At 39.0% G+C, this 14,455-nt stretch overlaps 1 protein-coding gene across 1 annotated transcript in view; it reads right to left on the reverse strand.

Moving 5' to 3' along the window:
* LOC126284109 (mevalonate kinase) overlaps positions 1–14,455 on the reverse strand; it is a 124,827-nt gene that overhangs the window by 20,323 nt on the left and 90,049 nt on the right. The window lies entirely within an intron of this gene.

The raw sequence follows: 14,455 nt of genomic DNA on the forward strand, positions 1-14,455 counted from the left end.
TTATATCACTAATTGTTTCTTGTTCACACTGACACTACGGTGTCTACGATACGCCGAGTCTATGTAAGTAGGCAGGGAAAGATCCATGAATCAGACGCTTCCTCATAATAGATGTTATAATTTTCCTTGAATGCATGGATTAAGCAAACCATGGCTGCCTTTGTATGAATGCCTGTAAATGTGCATAGCTTTTACCTCTCGTTCGTTAACTTTCATTCCATTCTTCCTGCCACAAGAGAAGCGCTTGTTCTTTTACTTTTAGGAGATATTCTGTGTGTGGGAGTTTATAGTCAATAGGTCTTTCACTGCTAATCGCATCTCTCTCTAGTCGATCGGCTTTATCATTGTATTGAATACCAGGATGTCTGACCCATACAAATTCTATGATTTAACCAGTCTTCTCAGATTGGTGATAATGATCCACTATGTCAAGTGTGTATTCACTGGTTCTTTTGTTCCAGTTACTGCTTTCAGAACCCTTTGGCAATAGGTGATTATTACTACCTTGGGTATTTTGAGAGATCTTGCATATTTGATTGCCTCTATAATAGCGGAAGTTTAATGTAGAAGTATGGAAGTGTCGCCTAGTATTTGAAATTTTCTTTCTTCTGCAGATTGTGGGCAGAAGAAAACGCGTCTAGTGTAATTATCTGTCCTCATTTTTGAGCCACCTGTATAGAGTTGAAGACATCCTGACCATTTCTCTGACAGGTATAATGTAGGTGAAAACTGCCTGTATCCTTTTACTTTGCTGGAATGGTCGACGTTTGCTACAGGGATATTTTGATGAGAGCTGTGATAGTCATATAGGAAAATTGGGAGGAGCTCACTTCGGTTTATTTTATTTTGTAGATATTTCCAGTGCTCAAAGCGACTGTAGATATAAAACTGCTGTTTACTCACATCTCTGTTATTCCCGATTAGAGAGAGCAATTCACACTTCATTATCATTGGATGTTTAGTGTCTACCATTTGCTCTAAGATATAGCGATCACACAGCATTGCTTTGTGAATATGTAAAGGCGTTTCTGATGCTTCCAGGAGAAGAACATTAGTGAGGGAAGAATGCACAGCTCGGAGGCAGATGCATAAGCTTCTGTAATGTAGTTTGTCCGGCAATGCTAGGTACATGGTAGCAGCATTGTGAAAGACAGTGCGTCTGTAGTCTATATAGGAGTGTATCAAAGTGTGGTATAGAGTGAACAGAGTGCTGGGGTGAGTCCCCCACTGTACACTTGTCACTAATCTGATAATATTCAATGCTTTTTCGCATGTACTGACGACAGTTTGTATATGAGGAACCAAACTCATTCTAGAATCAAAGAGAACACCAAGAAACCTAGCGTGAGTTTTAGTGGTATTTTATGACCAGAAACCCTTACACTGTTCAAGAATCTTTGTACTGTTTGGCCCATGAAAGGGCAAGTACCAATTTTTCTGGCGAAATCTGTAACCAATAGCTATGTAATGTTTGATACAGTGCAGCCATCGTCTTTGATAGCTCACACACAACATGATCCATCCCAGTGGTCGACACGTACAAATATCATCTGTGTACTGGAGTATTTTAACGGGAAAAGTAATAATTCTCGACTGCTTGTTAGTATGTAGTGCAAAGAGTATGGAGCTGACGATAGTTCCATGTGGAAGATGTGTTATAAGATGATGTAGTCCAATCCATTTATTTCGGAACTGAACCCATATGTGTCCCTCGGCGAGGTTTTTTCTGCATCCATAAATCATATGTGGTGGGAATTCAATGCTTTCCAACTTCCATAGCAACACAAATACGTGAACATTATGATGAGATCCAACTATATCCAAGAAGAAAGCTGTCACAATCTCTTTTCTTGTTGTTGCGTCATAAGTATCTGAGGTTAAGATAATTAAGCTACCTATTGTTCCTTTACCTTTTCTAAACACGTACTGACTTGATGACAGTATGTGACTCGATTCCAGCCACAATCCCAAACGATTTTTTTTTACGAAATGCTCTAAGTTTGCTGATACAGCAAGACAGAGAAACAGGTCTATATGACTTGGCTTGGTCTTTGTCTTTATTTCGTTTCAGTCTAGTTACTCCTACCTCAGTTGCCCAATCTTCTATTAGTGGATCATTCATCCATATTTGGTTAAATGTCTGTAACAGTTTTCCCAGTTCTGCACTGGGAGATCTTCTGTCATCTGGTAGTGTATACCATACTTACCAGGAGTGGATGGCACCCCCTTTTTAATGGCCTTCATCAGTTATTCGCACGAAAACGGTACCACAAGCGGATGACTTTAAAAGTATAGCTCTGTGTGTGTGTGGGGAGGGAGGGCAAAATAGCGGCGTGGCTGCAGAAACTCGTAAGATTAAATTCACGAAATCTTCAAGCTGTGCGTCACTTAATGGCTGATGCATAGTGCAGTTCTTGTTTTTTAAACACCTAATTTCCTCCAAATGTCAGTGGTACTAACATCTTTATTTAAAGATTCACAGAAATTCTGCCAGCTATTCTTTTCACAGTCTTGTAACTGCCTTCGAACTTTCACTGTTATTTTCCGATATGCAATGAAATTCTTTACATTTTGTTGTTTACAGAATTTACTGTATATAAGTTTGTGCTGTACTACAGCTCCAGAGCACTTTGGCGTCCACCAAACTGGGGGGCCTCTGCTTGGGAACGATGACTTTCTGTTGTCTTGGCATGGAAGTTGTTGCAGCGCCGACAATAATTGAAATTAAATGTTGGTAGGCATCTTTTGGAGCTAACAAATTATTGGAAAATTGACACTTCCCCTGGGCTGTAGCAGTGTACTTCAGTAGTCAGCATCCTAGATTTTCCACCTACTGTTTGTATAGATAATTTATGCTGTATTTATAGGTTAGTCTATTGTGATTTCCAGAGAGATAATCCAAGCCAAGAGGGTCTCATTTAACTGTACACTCCATTACACACTTCAAGTCAACAGCACACAGTGTCAAGCTGAGAGCCAGCTAAACTAAACTGAGATGTTCGAGAACTGTGACCAATTCTCTGCCATCTGTGTCATCTATTTCGTAACCCCATAGTTTGTGATTGGGGTTGAAGTCTACATAATAGAGAAACGGCGTTTAAGCTGGGCAACAATGTGATCTAGTGAAATATTTCATATTTTACGTGTAGGTGGTTTGTAAATGGTGTATGTGTCATTAGAATACATTACAGTAGCCACTTCCTGGCAGTCTGTTGTCCTAATATTAATGTCCAATTTTGTAAACTTAACTGTATCTCTAATTAAAATGGTTACTCCTCCTCCTTTTCCATCATCTGTGTCATTTCTAAACTCAGTATATCCTTTGAAATATATTAGTTGGGTTTGTTGAAACCAAGTTTCACAAATACAATCACCGATATTTGATTGCTGCTAAGCTCCCGATAAAGACTTCCCCTGTTTGAGATTGCTGACTGAGCATTTCATTTTAGTACTTTAAAATCTCTGTCAGATTTGTAAAAGTCATCAACAGCATTGTGTATAAAAGCCTGTGTCGCTACCATGTCTGTTTCATTTTTAAGAGAAAGAAAGGTCTGCATTATGAAAGCAGAAAGGATTTTAGTAGCAATTTCTCGATTTGTGTGAGACGTTGCCAAAGGAGGAGGAAGGATAGAGTTGATTTTTATTGAAGTCTGTGGACCCTGAAATTCGGATAACATATCAGAATAGCCTTGGGTGTATGGACTTTGGATAAACGGTTTATTTTTGTAAGACCTGGGAACTGGAACCCACAAAACTACATGTTAAGGTCCCTGTTGTAACCTTTTGTCTGTCATGTTCAAACTCAGTTGTTTCTCATATACAGTAGGCCAGTCACTTGGAGAGAGCTCTTGTGTTGTCAAAACATCAGCAGTAATCTGCGCAAATGATGGTCGCAGTGACGAGATGACAATTCTGTAAGAAAATCTGTAGGCTTTGTTGCTCTTTACTTCCATGTGCTGCTGATACATTGGGCAACAGTGATCAGTGGCAATGTGGTTTCTGTGGCAGAGCAAACACATGGGATCTACAGGATGTGAGCGCTGTGAGATCTCATGGGCACCCATGTGCAATTATCACGTTGAGCACTACTACGACATTGAAAACTAAAACGGAAATATCTAAGGCAATTGTGACATTGCAAAACTGACTGGACATACAAGCATCGCACACCACACAAATACACAGACTGGGGAAGTTGCTCCTGAATCACAGGGTCCCGGGTTCGATTACCGACTGGATTGGGGATTTTCTCTGCCTGGGGACTGGGTGTTTGTGTTGTCCTCATCATTTTCTCATCATCATCATCATCATCATCATCATCGTCATCATCACCACTCGTGACAGTGGCTAGATTAGACTGTATAAAAAATTGGACTGTGTAAAAATTGGGACTTTGGACAGGTGCTGATGACTGTGCAGTTGAACGCCCTACAAACCATACATCATCATTGGGATAGTTGCTGAGATTTAAATGTTAAATGTTACAACACATTTCAGTGTGAGGAGCACTTTCATCTCCCCATTTTCTATTACTTTCTTAGTGAAGCTTCGTACATGAGTTACTAAAAATTCCGAGCTTATTTCTGCAATGATATCGTCGTGGGATAATGAAATATCAACATCATGAATAACTCCCTGTCTCTTTGTTAAGTAATTAGGGATGTAAGCCTTCACATATTTGTATCGAAAAACATCTAGGAACCATAAGCTATTTGCTGACAGACCAGTTTTGATTTCAATTTCATCTCTGCCGCTACCAAGATCTGAGATATTAACAATTTCATGTCTTAAATTGTTACTTTCTTTAAACAACATTCTTACAAGGGCTGTCGGATGTAGATTTCCTACATTAGCATTTTCTCCCTCTACACAGACGACTTAGGGAACAATGTCTGTTCGTTGATATGTATTACATTTAATAGCGTAGTTTCTGTTGCTAGTAAACATGTTATTTCCTCCAGGAGGAATCACCGTAGTCACTGAATTGTTCACGTCTCACTGAATTGTCAGGTTGACTAACAAACTTTTGGGAAGTAGCCTGCCTGTTCCCATTTCTAGCTCCTGTTTTTACCCTCATGTTATTTTCTACACAGTTTATGTGAAATTATCAATATCTACCCATCTACATTCCCTTCAGCATTGTTACTGTGCCTTTCATTCGCCTTTCCCTTCTTCAGTGCATTTGCATCTGGAGCTATTAACTGTTTGGGCGATGGTGTGTAGTCTATTGTCACTAAGTGCCGTTTGTCAGACACTGCAAAGACACATCTGACTGTGGTGCATGCTGGTCCAACTCCATCTGACCATTTAGTTGACAGTGGTCTTGAGAGCACATTTCGACAGAACCCAGTTGATGCCGTCCTGTAATTACCACTGTGAATGAGGGTGCATCACGACTGTTTAGATGTAGTGATGCATATGCAGGGCCATAGCCGACCATTGGCTGTTGTTGACTCGGATTTCATCTTTATTTTCCATTTTTAAAAATATCCACTGAGAGGAACCTCCCAGGGATCTCATCTTTATTTTCCATTTTTAAAAATATCCGCAGAGAGGAACCTCTCAGTGACAATGTTTTAACACTTGTCGCTAATGATTTGTCGGTAACATATCCAGCAGATTCACTTAGAACGCTTGATAATAGTTCCATGGAACACCGGACGCCAGTCGTCATGTGAAGCACAAGCTACTGCTCAGCATGGCTGCCTCAGCTGCAAGCAAGTAATCTGTCACTGACTTGTCTCTTGGGGCTTTTTTTTTCACTCCATGCATACAGTTTGAAGTCAAACTGTTAATAATTAATCAGTCTTTTGATTTAGGTTTTACAGTAACAACTGATTCACAATAGATATCAATAGGCCATCAAATCACGTCATGTCACCATCAGCTCAGGATGTATTCACACTGGACGACAAATCACGTCACCATCACATCAGGGTATATACACACTGGACGTCACATCTCCAACATGTCTGGTTGTGTTCACACTGGGCATTATGTCACTTCAGTTTGCTTAAGTCCAGTACCAACTGATGAAAGAGAGATTATCAATCACTATCCCTGATACAACAAGTCGGAATATAGTACCAGAATTGAGGAACAAACAACAATAAAAATTTTAATGACCGAATCAAGTTTCACAAATTACGTTCTTTATCAGTTTTGTGAGGAAAAGTTCTGAGAATGAATATAAAATTTCAAAACATCAACATTTAATTGTCAGTGAAAATATGCACATACAAACACACCAAACAATATTTACTTATATAAGGGAATAAACAGAGCCTTTTTACCTGACCTATAATATTTCCTTTCTTCCATAAGTAATTACGTCCAAGCATCTGTATTCTCCTCTTTTCATTAGAGCCGACTTTTTTACTTAAAAATGTTTGTGAATGAAAAATGCTTCATCAGCTTATTATTCTTTATACACAGGTAGGTGTAGCTCTGACCTATGATTATAAAACATTAATCATTTTTCGCTTTCCGATAACTGATTTTGCTTATGGAACAACACTTAGTGGAAATAGATATCTAAGTCGTCATGGAACATTTGCAGTTCACCACGAAAGAACGCAAACAGTAAATTAGAGCAAGAAGATACACAAGCACGAATGTAAGTGGGTATCGCGAAAGTTCGTTGACTTCCAATGTTAGCAGTGGACGATATCCTCCAAACTTTCTTCCCGAGAAACAATGACAATGACAGTGACATGACAAAGCGTGTGGTGATGTGACGTGACTGTGATACAAAACGTTGGAGTATAGTTTCGGATTTAAGGACCTAGTGACAAAGATTCGTAATGCTTAAAACAAAATTCATAACTTATGTTCTTGACCAGTTCCGTGTAGTACACTACTGAGAAGTGAAAAAACATTTCAGAGCATCGACATTTATTTGCTACCAAAAATATATACATGTAGACATTTCAAACAAGGTTTATTAGTGAATACAAATGATCTGTTTCCCTTATCCATTGTGTTTTCCTACATAACAAAAAACATAAAAATCTGTGCTTTTATCTATGAATATAGTTCATGTTTTCACTTAACATAAGGTTCTTTAATGAAAACTACTTCAGCAGTTCATGTTCTTATTTATACACAGTGTAGTCGTCAGCTTGTTTCAGCTATTCTAAACCCTACAACAGATTTCGCTTTCAGATATCCAGCCACTCTTATACAAGAGCAGTCAATGGAAAAATATCCGTGTCATCGTCGAACATTTCAAATTTGTCACGAAAATAAAGTAAAACAATACAATCAAGACTACAAAGATGGAAAAGCAAGAAATCCATACTATAAAATGAGTGAGTGAAGTGGAACTATAGCAGATGAAGACACAGTTCCCTCTATCACTGTCATGTCAGTGCTTTCTTCCTGAGAAATCTTGACGGTTACAACCCATTCCTTTCTGTCTAGTTGCGAATACAGGCCATCAATGGTACAGAACTAGTAGTTCTGTACCATTGATGACCTGTGAGACTGCTGCCATATGGACTGCACTGTGGAGTTTTATCACTCGATGCTTCATTGTGATTAACAGGCCAGGTTCAAACGCGCAACAAAAGTGTCGCCATACCCAGTGGCATACTGCAATTGCATTGTGAACTCCCAGTGTTTACTGGCACAACTTAAGAGATGCAACTTTTGTCATGCCACAAAAAGTTGAATGTGGTTGTACTTTGCTGCGCCAATTTCCTTCCACCACTGCTCCCTGGTGGCAGTATATGAAAACGTGAGTATACTGTCAGTTATCGTGGATTAATTGCTGCTGTACTCCATTCGAGTTCAGTGTGTTTTCATTTTATTTCTGAAAAAACTGAAAACAGTGTGTGTGTGTGTGTGTGTGTGTGTGTGTGTGTGTGTGTGTGTGTGTGTGTTTAGGCAATATATGCAAAACAATGATCTCTCGTACAATCTTAAAAGATTTTTGGATGAGTAAAGATACTTACTATATGCAGGGAAACAAGCTAGCCATGTAGATTTCATGTTTTGTGAGACCAAGCAACATAAAAAGTGTATATTATATGGAGGAAATAGCTCCCGAGTGTGACGTGGCAGCTGTTAAACTAAAAATTATTTATTCAGAGTTCGTATATCAACGAGTACAATAGGATTCTGAAATCCTGGAAGAATCGCCTGTTTGCAGATGATATTTACGACAAGTATATGCTAACTGTTTGTTAGTTTGGCATAGTAGACAGTATTTAGGACTCTGAGTGTTATTTCTTTTTTACATGTACTTGTGACCCCTGATTTATCCCTGTGTGAAATCTATTTTCAGATACAACATTTGGATTTCGTTTTCCTTGTATTTAACTCATGTCACAGCTCCAATGCCATAACCACGCACTATAACATTCATACCCATTCACATGATTTCAACTGATGCTGTTGCAGCTACATGAACCATGAACCATGGACCTTGCCGTTGGTGGGGAGGCTTGCGTGCCTCAGCGATACAGATAGCCATACCGTAGGTGCAACCACAACGGAGGGGTGTCTGTTGAGAGGCCAGACAAACGTGTCGTTCCTGAAGAGGGGCAGCAGCCTTTTCAGTAGTTGCAAGGGCAACAGTCTGGATAATTGACTGACCTGACCTTGTAACAATAACCAAAACGGCCTTGCTGTGCTGGTACTGTGAATGGCTGAAAGCAAGGGGAAACGACGGCCGTAATTTTTCCCGAGGGCATGCAGCTTTATTGTATGATTAAAAGATGATGGCGTCCTCTTGGGTAAAATATTCCGGAGGTAAAAAAGTCCCCCATTCGGATATCCGGGCGGGGACTACTCAAGAGGATGTCGTTATCAGAAGAAAGAAAACTGGCGTTCTACAGATCGGAGCGTGGAATATCAGATCACTCAATCGGGCAGGTAGGTTAGAAAATTTAAAAAGGGGAATGGATAGGTTAAAGTTGGATATAGTGGGAATTGGTGAAGTTCGGTGGAAAAAGGAACAAGACTTCTGGTCAGGTGACTACATTGTTATAAACACAAAATCAAATAGGGGTAATCCAGGAGTAGGTTTAATAATGAATAGGAAAATAGGAATGCGGGTAAGCTACTACAAACAGCATAGTGAACGCATTCTTGTGGCCAAGATAGATACGAAGCCCACACCTACTACAGTAGTACAACTTTATATGCCAACTAGCTCTGCAGATGAGGAAGAAATTGAAGAAATGTATGATGAAATAAAAGAAATTATTCAGATAGTGAAGGGTGACGAAAATTTAATAGTCACGGGTGACTGGTATTCGGTTGTAGGAAAAGGGAGAGAAGGAAATGTAGTAGGTGAATATGGATTGGGGGAGAGAAATGAAAGAGGAAGCCGCCTGGTAGAATTTTGCACAGAGCACAACTTAATTATAGCTAACACTTGGTTTAAGAATCATGAAAGAAGGTTATATACATGGAAGAACCCTGGAGATACTAAAAGGTATCAGATTATATAATGGTAAGACAGAGATTTAGGAACCAGGTTTTAAATTGTAAGACATTTCCAGGGGCAGATGTGGACTCTGACCACAATCTATTGGTTACGGCCTGTAGATTAAAACTGAAGAAACTGCAAAAAGGTGGGAATTTAAGGAGATGGGACCTGGATAAACTGAAAGAACACGAGGTTGTACAGAGTATCAGGTAGAGCATAAGGGAACAATTGACAGTAATGGGGGAAAGAAATACAGTAGAAGAAAAATGGGTAGCGTTGAGGGATGAAGTAGTGAAGGCAGCGGAGGATCAAGTAGGTAGAAAGACGAGGGCTAGTAGAAATCCTTGGGTAACAGAAGATATATTAAATTTAATTGATGAAAGGAGAAAATACAAAAATGCAGTAAATGAAGCAGGCAAAAGGGAATACAAACGTTTGAAAAATGAGATCGACACGAAGTGCAAAACGGCTAAGCAGGCATGGCTAGAGGACAAATGTAAGGATGTAGGTGCTTATCTCACTAGGGGTAAGATAGATAAAGCCTACAGGAAAATTAAAGAGACTTTTGGAGAGAAGAGAACCACGTGTATGAATATCAAGAGCTCAGATGGAAACCCAGTTCTAAACAAAGAAGGGAAATCAGAAAGGTGGAAGGAGTATATAGAGCGTCTATACAAGGGCGATGTACTTGAGGACAATATTATGGAAATGGAAGAGGATGTAATTGAAGATGAAATGGGAGATACGATACTGCGTGAAGAGTTTGACAGAGCACTGAAAGACCTGAGTCGAAACAAGGCCCCGGGAGTAGACAACATTCCATTGGAACTACTGACGGCCTTGGGAGAGCCAGTCCTACCACCTGGTGAGCAAGGTGTATGAAATAGTCGAAATACCCTCAGACTTCAACAAGAACATGATAATTCCAATCCCAAAGAAAGCAGCTGTTGACAGATGTGAAAATTACCGAACAATCAGTCTAATAAGCCACAGCTGCAAAATACTAACACGAATTATTTACAGAAAAATGGAAAAACTAGTAGAAGCTGACCACGACGAACATCAGTTTGGACTCCATAGAAATACTGGAACACGTGAGGCAATACTGACCATACGACTTATCTTGGAAGCTAGACTAAGGAAAGGCAAACCTACGTTTCTAGCATTTGTAGACTTAGAGAAAGCTTTTGACAATGTTGACTGGAATACTCTCTTTCAGATTCTGAAGGTGGCAGGGGTAAAATACAGGGAGCGAAAGGCTATTTACAGTTTGTACAGATACAAGATGGCAGTTATAAGAGTCGAGGGACATGAAAGGGAAGCAGTTGTTGGGAAGGGAGTAAGACAGGGTTGTAGCCTCTCCCCGATGTTATTCAATCTGTATATTGAGCAAGCAGTAAAGGAAACAAAAGAAAAATTTGGAGTAGGTATTAAAATCCATGGAGAAGAAATAAAAACTTTGAGGTTCGCCGATGACATTTTAATTCTGTCAGAGACAGCAAAGGACTTGGAAGAGCAGTTCAACGGAATGGACAGTGTCTTGAAAGGAGAATATAAGATGAACATCAACAAAAGCAAAACGAGGATAATGGAATGTAGTCAAATTAAGTCGGATGATGCTGAGGGAATTAGATTAGGAAATGAGACACTTAAAGTAGTAAAGGAGTTTTGCTACTTGGGGAGCAAAATAACTGAAGATGGTCGAAGTAGAGAGGATATAAAATTTAGACTGGCAATGGCAAGGAAAGCGTTTCTGAAGAAGAGAAATTTGTTAACATCGAGTATAGATTTAAGTGTCAGGAAGTCGATTCTGAAAGTATTTGTATGAAGTGTAGCCATGTATGGAAGTGAAACATGGACAATAAATAGTTTGGAAGGAAGAAGCTTTCGAAATGTGGTGCTACAGAAGAATGCTATACTGTAATGACTTCCATCCCAACTCGTGTATCATATCAAGTTTGTGGCAGAAGTTGACGAGAAGAAGGGATCGGTTGGTAGGACATGTTCTGAGGCATCAATGGATCACCAATTTAGTATTGGAGGGCAGCGTGGAGGGTAAAAATCGTAGAGGGAGACCAAGAGATGAATACACTAAGCAGATTCAGAAGGATGTGGGTTGCAGTAGGTACTGGGAGATGAAGAGGCTTGCACAGGATAGAGTAGCATGGAGAGCTGCATCAAACCAGTCTCAGGACTGAAGACCATAACGACAACGTGACCCCTGATTTACCCCTGTGCAAAATCTATTTTCGGGTACAACATTTGGATTTCGTTTTCCTTGTATTTCAGTCATGTCACAGCTCCAATGCCATAACCTGCACTATAACATTCATACCCATTCACATAATTTAAACTGATGCTATTGAAGCTACATACAGTTTGTATATATTCGCTACAAAATAAATGTAGACGTTTTGATGATGCTTTTCATGTTGTTTAACGTTTCAAATGTTTACCATCAAACTTCATCAAGAACATCCATTATGAAGTTTGCTTTGGCCATTAGCAAACTATCATTACTAGTTCCTTAATTCTGATAGTATATTCCGACTTTATAAATCAAAAATAATATCTCACTTTCACCATTTGGTACTGGACTACAAAAAGGGACGTTGCTCTGATGTTCCATCTAGTTGAACACGCCATAATTAACGATGATGTTACCTGCTGTTCTGCTGAAGTCTAGTGTGAATCGGCCTTCAACGTCGCTCTACACTTGATTGAACAGAACATCCAAAGGCTGCATTCATACATGTCGTCAACAGTACAGGACAGCAAAGTTTTGACTGGGGTGGGGGGGAGAGGGGAGGAGAACGGTATCATTATATGCTACCATCGGAAAGTAGGCTGTTTCTGTCCTGCTCAGCAATTATAGCAGTCAAGCAGTGGATTTTGTGCCCCTGCACCTCCTTGCTTTTCACTAGTTTGTTTTGTTTTCTTTGGCACAGTTCTAATGTTCTATGACGACTTGGAGATAATTTGAGAGACCAGATATCTCAAAATGGTAAATAATACAGGTTTTACAGTAACTGAATACAACTGACACAGGCATTGTGTATAAAATCATTATACAATTTTCATTAAGTAACCTTTTATTAAGTGAACAAGTCAGCTGTATTGAAGAAGAAAAATTCAGTTGTTCCTGACCTTATTTTGTACATAGGACAAAACACTATGATGAAGCTAAATGGCTCCGTGACTTCCCTGAATAACATTATTTGATGTGCATCTACCTTTATATTTTTGCTAGCAAACAAATGTCAATGATTTAAAATGTTGTTTCACATCAGTTTAGGATACAAAATCTATCAAGGACATTATGATTTTTGCTTTGACCATTAACAAACTGTAAGACTGCTAATGCTGTAAATGTAATACTATATTCTAACTTTGTGCATCACAGATGGTTCCTCATAACCTCATTTTCATCGTTTGGTACCAAGGTAAGCAAATTGATGTTGTGTTGACATTCCATGTAGTATGAACACTCTGTCACTCAACAGTGACAGTGACTGTCATTCTGTTGACGTCTAGTGTGAATTGACATTAAATCTTCCACTTTTTATACAAAACATTCAGTCACATGCATCCCATTAAATATTTTCCTTTCTATTCCCAAAATTTAAAAATCGCCTCTTGGAATTATAAAGCCTAAGTAAATGTGATTTTTTAGCAAACTTTCAACGGTTTGGTACTGAAATACGTATATCCAGTGAATGCAGTTACTACCATATTCTGTACATCATAGGACAAGTTTTATGTTCCTGTACTATATTCCAAATGTCCCCAATTTTCTTCACTAAAGATAAATGTTCCATATGTACAGCTATAAAATTATGGACCAGTTTTTATCTACAGTTATCTATTTCATCACCTTTTTAATGTGTCCAGAAAATAAAGCCGGGTTCACACATACAACTAATGTGTCCTCACAGTTTCTGGCTTTTGGTAGTGGCATCCTGAGCTACTCTTCACACAGGATGCCACAAATTCTATGTGGATGGAAAACTTTCAACTTGATGACAATTGAAATCATATGAGTGGGTATGAATGTTATAGTACAGGTTATGGTATTAGAGCTGCAACAGGAGTTAAATACAAGGAAGGCGAAATTAAAATGTTGGATCCAAAAATAGATATCGCACAAGGATAAATCTGGAGTCACAAGCACATTTCAAAAAGAAATAACACTCAAGAGACTAAAACACTGTCTGAAACGGCAAACTAACAAACAGCTAGTGTGTAAATACCATCTGCAGACACACAAATCTTCGAAGATCTCATAACCTTATTGTATTCGTTGATATCGGCATTGTGAATAACTAATTTTTAGTTTAACAGGTGCCACTTGACACTTGGGAACTATTTCCTTCATTGTTGTCATTGTTATGGTCTTCAGTCTTGAGTCTGGTTTGATGCAGCTCTCCATGCTACTCTATCCTGTGCAAGCTTCTTCATCTCCCAGTACTTACTGCAACCTACATCTTTCTGAATCTGCTTAGTGTATTCATCTCTTAGTCTCCCTCTATGATTTTTACCCCCTACACTGTCCTCCAATGCTAAATTTGTGATCCCCTGATGTCTCAGAACATGTCCTACCAACCGGTCCCTTCTTCTTGTCAAATTGTGCCACAAACTCCTCTTCTCCCCAATTCTATTCAATACCGCCTCATTAGTTATGTGATCTACCCATCTAATCTTCAGTATTCTTCTGTAGCACCGCATTTCAAAAGCTTCTATTCTCTTCTTGTCCTAACCACTTATCGTCCATGTTTCACTTCCATAGATATTTCCTCCATATAATCCACAATTTATACAACGCTTGGTCTCACAAATGATGAAGTTTATACAACTCGCTTTTTTGGTTGTGCATGATATGAGGGCTACTCAGAAAGTAGGGAACATTTTGGCATTAAAAAAACTAAGTACAAGAAATACATTTTATTATATACACCTGAAAGAGAGAGACTGACATACTACTTTTCCACATAGTCAACAAACACACTGAGGCACTTGTCA

This window comes from Schistocerca gregaria, chromosome 8 (genome assembly GCF_023897955.1).
Source record: "Schistocerca gregaria isolate iqSchGreg1 chromosome 8, iqSchGreg1.2, whole genome shotgun sequence".
Classification (NCBI taxonomy): Eukaryota; Metazoa; Arthropoda; class Insecta; order Orthoptera; family Acrididae; genus Schistocerca; species Schistocerca gregaria.